The 6880-nt window shown below is 45.3% G+C and overlaps 1 pseudogene; it reads left to right on the top strand.

The window, feature by feature from the left end:
• The first annotated feature begins 214 nt into the window (after positions 1 to 214).
• Positions 215 to 1131, top strand: LOC101153625 (olfactory receptor 7E24-like; annotated as a pseudogene).
• The last annotated feature ends 5749 nt before the right edge of the window (positions 1132 to 6880 follow it).

Here is a 6880-nt window from a genome sequence, read left to right as displayed (position 1 = left end):
TCCGCAAGTGTGAAGATGTTCCTTGTGAATTGCTTGCATCCAGCATTAAGGGCTGGTTTTTATCTTTTATTTTTCCAATCCTCTTTCCTTCTCAAGGTGTCCAAGACACACAGAGCCACGGAATCTCACAGGTGTCTGAGAATTCCTCCTCCTGGGACTCTCAGAGGATCCAGAACTGCAGCCGGTCCTCGCTTTGCTGTCCCTGTCCCTGTCCATGTATCTGGTCACGGTGCTGAGGAACATGCTCAGCATCCTGGCTGTCCGCTCTGACTCCCCCCTCCACACCCCCATGTACTTCTTCCCCTCCAACCTGTGCTGGGCTGACATCGGTTTCACCCCGGCCACGGTTCCCAAGATGATTGTGGACATGCAGTCGCATAGCAGAGTCATCTCTCATGCAGGCTGCCTGACACAGATATCTTTCTTGGTCCTTTTTCCATGTATAGCAGGCATGCTCCTGACTGTGATGGCCTATGACTGCTTTGTAGCCATCTGTCACCCTCTGCACTACCCAGTTATCGTGAATCCTCACCTCTGTGTCTTCTTCGTTTTGGTGTCCTTTTTCCTTAGCCTGTTGGATTCCCAGCTGCACAGTTGGATTGTGTTACAATTCACCGTCATCAAGAATGTGGAAATCTCTAATTTTGTCTGTGACCCCTCTCAACTTCTCAAACTTGCCTGTTCTGACAGCGTCATCAATAGCATATTCATATATTTCGATAGTATATGTTTCATTTTCTTCCCATTTCAGGGATCCTTTTGTCTTACTATAAAATCGTCCCCTCCATTCTCAGGATTTCATCATCAGATGGGAAGTATAAAGCCTTCTCCACCTGTGCCTCTCACCTAGCAGTTGTTTGCTGATTTGATGGAACAGGCATTGGCATGTACCTGACTTCAGCTGTGTCACCACCCCCCAGGAATGGTGTGGTGGCGTCAGTGATGTACGCTGTGGTCACCCCCATGCTGAACCTTTTCATCTACAGCCTGAGAAACAGGGACATACAAAGTGCCCTGCGGAGGCTGCGCCCCAGAACATTCGAATCTCATGATCTGTTCCATCCTTTTTCTTGTGTGGGTGAGAAAGGGCAACCGTATTAAATCCCTACATCTGCAAATCCTGCCCCTTAGTCACATTATTTTTGTGGCTTGATGGCTTTTATTCCTTTCCGCATTTCCTTTGTGAATATTGCTTTCTTCGTTATGCCTTTCACTGGAATGGGTGAGGATTCTGGGATCCTTTGTTTAACAGAAACCTCATGACAGAATCCTCTATACCTAGGCGGCCTCTTTTAGTTTCTGAGCAATAACCCTGTCATCCAGCTGGAATCACAACCATCTTTTTATATACACGAAGTCCTCACTTCATTTTGGAATTCCCTGAAAACTGACTTTATGGAAACAATGTACAGGAGGTCCTCCAACACCATTGGTTGTTCAAAGTTGTGTAGTTATACCATTGATGGAAAACAAGTGGTTTCACTATACATAATTTTGCTTCAAGGTGAAGTTTCCAAGAGACTTTCAAAGATGTTAAGTGAGGACATACTGTACATCAAATTCATATCCTCTTCCAGAGTTCATGTGGAATTTCTTTATAAACTGCTTCTAGAGAATCTATTTAGGCAGGTTATGTGTAGAGATCCATGTCGCCATTCCTCAATCTTGGCTTTGAGTCCAATCACCTGGGGAGCTTACAGATTATGAGGCCTGGGTCTCCATACCTGAGATTCTGATTTGCTTGCACCTGTGTGAGTGTGTGGATTTTTTTTTCTTTTAAAGCACCACAGGTGGTTCCAATGACGAAGTTTTTAGCGGCATCAAGCCCCAGTGAGTAAGAACAGAAATTAATTGTAATATGATTTCTTCAAATATTATCTTCAAATGCATTGTCCAGCAACACCATACAAATGTTTCTTACGCTGTTTTTTCTTACCATTTCGCATTTTCTATTTCTTTCTTTTCCTTTTTTTTGAGTCAGAGTTTCACTCTTGTTGCCCAGGCTGGAGTTCAATGGCACAGTCTCGGCTCACTGCAACCTCTGCTTCCCGTATTGAAGCAATTCTCCTGTCTCAGCCTTCCAAGTAGCTGGGATTACAGACATGCGCTACCATGCCTGGCTAATTTTTTTTTTTTTTTTGTATTGTTAGTAGAGACAGTGTTTCTCCATTTTGGTCAGGCTGGTCTTGAACTCCCGACCTCAGGTGATCTGCCCGCTTTCGCCTCCCAAAGTGCTGGGATTACAGGCATGAGCGACCGCGCCCAGCCACCACTTAGCATTTACATTTTACATTTGTTGAAGTTGTAGATTTATACACACATTGATTGCTGCTTTGTTATATGCTTGCATATACATAAGATGGGAAATAGAAAAGAATAAAATGGACACAGTATCCCTGAAGTTTCACATTCCGAGACATTTTTAAAATATTTGCTCTTCAGAAATTTGTTTCAATGAAGAAACTGTGGTGTACACACCCAGTGAAGTATTATTCAGCCTAAAAAGGAAGAAACTCCTCTCCACTGCAGACAAAATGGATGAGATTGCAGGTCTGTATATTAAATGAAAGAAGCCAGGCACAGAATGACAAATATTTCCTGTCCTCACTTCTATGTAGGAAGAAAAAAGGAAACCTTGGCCAGGTGTGGTGGCTCAGGCCTGTAATCCCAGCACTCCAGGAGGCCGAGTCGCAGGATCACTTGAGTCCAGGAGTTCGAGACCCGCCTGGCCAACATGGTGAAACCCCGTCTCTACGGAAAACACAAACAATGAGCCGGGCGTGGTGACGCGTGCCTGTGTCTCAGCTACTCCGAGGGCTGAGGCCCAAGAAGCGCTTGAACTCGGGAGGCGGAGCTTGCAGTGAGCCCGGATTGTGCCTGTGTACTCCAACCTGGGCAACAGAAAGAAACTCCATCACACACCTACACACAAAAGGAATCTCAGGAAGGTGGAAAGCATAAAGGTGGTTAGCAGACGCTAGGAAGACAAGGGGTGGGATAGGGAATGAAGACAAGTGGTTAATTGGGTCCCAAAATACAGAAAGATGGAATAAGTGAGTTCTAGTGTTTGATAGTACAGTATGAAAATTTTAGTTCACAAGAATTGCTTGCATATTTCCAGATGCTTTGGTAAGAAGCTTCCTAACTTTCTCATTATGCTGGTTTTTAGCTCTTCTCTTTCTGCTCTTGAAATCATGCTGGTTTTTTGTTTTTTGTTTTTTGTTTTGAGATGGAGTTTCACTCTTGTTGCCCAGGCTGGAGTGTCATGGTGCAATCTTGGCTCACCGCAACCTCTGCCTCCTGGGTTCAAGCGATTCTCCTGCCTCCACCTCCCGAGTAGCTGGGATTACAGGCATGCGCCAGCACGCCCAGCTAATGTTGTATTTCTAGTAGAGACGGGGGTTTCTCCCTGTCGGTCAGGCTGGTCTTCAACTCCTGACCTCAGGTGATGCGCCCACCTCGGCCTCCAAAAGTGCTGGGATTACAGGCATGAGCGACCGCGCCCAGCCCATGCTGTATCCTTATCTGTTGTCTGTTGTTGTTTGTTTGTTTTTGAGCCCAGAAATAACTTCTCACCTATATGTTCCAGTGATTTTTCACATGAGTGCTAAGAAAGCTCATTGGTGGAAAAGCAGCCTTTTCAAGAAATGGTGTTGGAGAAACTTGATTTCCACATGCAGAAGAGTGAAGGTGGACCCTATGTCACACCAGGTGCAAAAATTCACACAAACTGGATCAAAGACCTCACCCCAAGCGCTAAAAGTATCATACTCCTAAAAGAAAACATTGGCCACACTTTCATGACATCAGATTGGGCAATGTTCTCTGGGATATGACACCAAAAGCATAGGCAACAAAAGAAAATTAGATTCCTTGGATTACATCTAAATGACAGACACTTTTGTGCAGCAAAAAACACTGTGAACTGAGTGAAAAGATAACCCATGGATTAGGAAAAATATTTGCAGAGCATATATCTGAAAAGAGGCTGATATCCATCATATATAAAGAACAGCTAGAACTAAACAAGAAGAAACCCAAAGCATCCCATCAACAATGGTCAGAAGACTCGAGTAGATGTCTTCCTGAAGAAGATATAGCAATGGCCAATAAGCATCTAAAATGATGTTCAAAATCACTCATCATACGGAAGCGCAAACCAAACCAAGAATGTGATACCACACATTAGGATGGATATTATAAACAAACAGGCATTGGTGAGACCAGACGGAAGTAGCAATGCTCAAATATGATCGGAGGGAATGTAAAACCGTGAAGGAACGGGGAAAATAGTATGGCGTGTACTGGAAAAATTAGAAACAGAATGATCAGATGTTCCCGCAGTTGCATTTGTGGGTACCTACCAAAAAGAATTAGAAGCCAGGAGTGGAAGACAGATTTGTGTACACCCATATTCATAGCAGCATTATTCACAACAGCCGAAATGTGGAAGCAACCCAAGGGTTCGTGGACAGATGAATGAAAAAGCACACTGCAGCTCCTTCATACAATGGAAGACTATTCAGCCTTCAAAAGGCAGGCACTTCTGGCCGGTGCGGTGGCTCACGCCTGTAATCGCAGCGTCTTGGAAGACCGAGGTGGGCAGATCACCTGAGGTCAGGAATTCAAGACCAGCCTGGCCATCTTGGTGAAACCCTGTCTCTACTGAAAATGCAAAAAAGGAGACAAGCGTGGTGGCGTGTGCCTATAGCCCCTACTACTCGGGAGGCTGAGGCACAAGAATGGCTGGAACCCGGGAGGCGGAGGTTGCAGTGAGCCCAGATTGTGCCACTGCACTCCAGCCTGTGCGACAGAGTAAGACTCCATGGAAACACAAAACAAAACAAAGTCAAACGAACAAACAAACAAACAAAAAAGAGAGGCACTTCTGATGCAGGCCACAACATGGATGAACCTTGAAAACATCGTCAGTGAAATAAATAAATCACAAAAGGATAAACACGCCCAGGCTCAGTGGCTCACCCCTGTAACCCCAGCACTTTGGGAGGCTGAGCCAGGCGGATCACTTCAGACCAGCCTGGCCAATATGGTCTCTATTAAAAATACAAAAATTAGCTGGGCGTGGTGGCGCACGCCTGTAATCCCAGCTACTCGGGAGACTGAGACACAAGAATCACTTGAACCCACGATGTGGAGGTTGCACTGAGCTGAGATCACGCCACTGCACTCCAGCCGGGGTGACAGAGAAAGACACTGTCTCCAAAACAAGAAAATTAAACACGGTATGATTCCACTTATCTATCAAGCGTCTAGAGTAGTTAAACTCATAGAGTTGCAAACTAGAAAGGTGGCCCCCAGGGGCGGGCGAGAGAGAGGAGTGGAGAGCTTGGTGAATGGGTGCAATTTCCATTTTGAAAGATAAAACTGTTCCGGAGACGATGGCAGTGATGGTTGTTAAACAATGTGAACGTACTTACTGTCATGAAACTGTAAACTGAAAAAGAGTGGAAATTGTAAATGTTTATACTGGCCATTCTATATGAACTAATATATTTATAATTTTTAATATTTATACGTGGTATATTTTCCCATAATAAAAGATGAAAATTAAAGCAGTTGGATGTTTAAAAAGAAAAGAAAGAAGTGAAGAATACACACCAGCTTTCTCCTGATTAGAGGAAGAGCCCCAAAGCTTCTATGGACATTCACTTTTCTCTTCTTCTTGCATGATGATGAGGAAATCCTTAGAGGTTGGGGAACTTGGGTGACTTTGGCTAATGAGGAGCTCTGTGCCTTGAGCCCCCCAGGCCACAGAATAGTAAATAGTCAGTCTGTGCCTCCAGCCCTGCAGTGTGAGGTTCCAGTCCTGTGGGCTCCACAGACATCACCTGTATCAAGAGGCTCATGTCTCACCCTGTCTTCTTGCCAGCCTTGAGGACGGAGTCTGAGCCTCCATGGTGCACCACGCAGGGAGGACAGTGGACCTGTTCTCCGTGGTCATGGCCCAGCAGAGGGGAAGGGCAGTTCAGTGAGTGTAGGCAAAAGAAAGAGAGATCAGACTCTTACTGTGTCTATGTAGAAAGGAAAGACGTAAGAGACTCCAATTTGAGAAAGACCTGTAATTTCAACCATTGCTTTGCTGAGATGTTGTTAATGTGTAGCTTTGCCCCAGCCACTTTGACCCAACCTGAAGCTCACAAAAACACGTGTTGTATGAAATCAAGGTTTAAGGGATCTAGGGCTGTGCAGGACGTGCCTCGTTAACAAGATGTTTCCAAGCAGTATATTTGGTAAAAGTCATCGCCATTCTCTAGTCTCAATAAACCAGGGGCACAATACGCTGTGGAAAGCCGCAGGGAGCCCTGCCCTTGAAAGCGGCGTATTGTCCAAGGTTTCTCCCCATGTGATAGTCTGAAATATGGTCTCATGGGATGAGAAAGACCTGACCGTCCCCGAGCCCGACCCCCGTAAAGGGTCTGTGCTGAGGTGGATTAGTCAAAGAGGAAAGCCTCTTGCAGTTGAGAGAGAGGAAGGCCGCTGTCTCCTGCCTGACCCTGGGAAATAAATGTCTCGGTATAAAACCCGATTGTACATTTGTTCAATTCTGAGATGGGAGAAAACCCGCCCTATGGTGAGAGGCGAGACGTGTTTGCAGCAGTGCTGCCTTGTTATTCTTTACTCCACTGAGATGTTTGGGTGGAGAGAAACATAAATCTGGCTTACGTACACGTCCAGGCATAGTACCTTCCGTTGAACTTCCTTATGACATAGATTCTATTGCTTACAGGTTCGTTGCTGACCTTCTCCTTATTATCACCCTGCCCTCCTACTACATTCTTTTTTGCTAAAATAATAAAAATAATAATCAATAAAAACTGAGGGAACTCACGCCGGTGCCGGTGCGGGTGCAGATCCTGGG

This window comes from Gorilla gorilla, chromosome 3 (genome assembly GCF_029281585.2).
Source record: "Gorilla gorilla gorilla isolate KB3781 chromosome 3, NHGRI_mGorGor1-v2.1_pri, whole genome shotgun sequence".
NCBI lineage: Eukaryota > Metazoa > Chordata > Mammalia > Primates > Hominidae > Gorilla > Gorilla gorilla.
The sequence above is the reverse complement of the archived record's forward strand: the minus strand, read 5'-3'. Positions and strand labels throughout refer to the sequence as shown.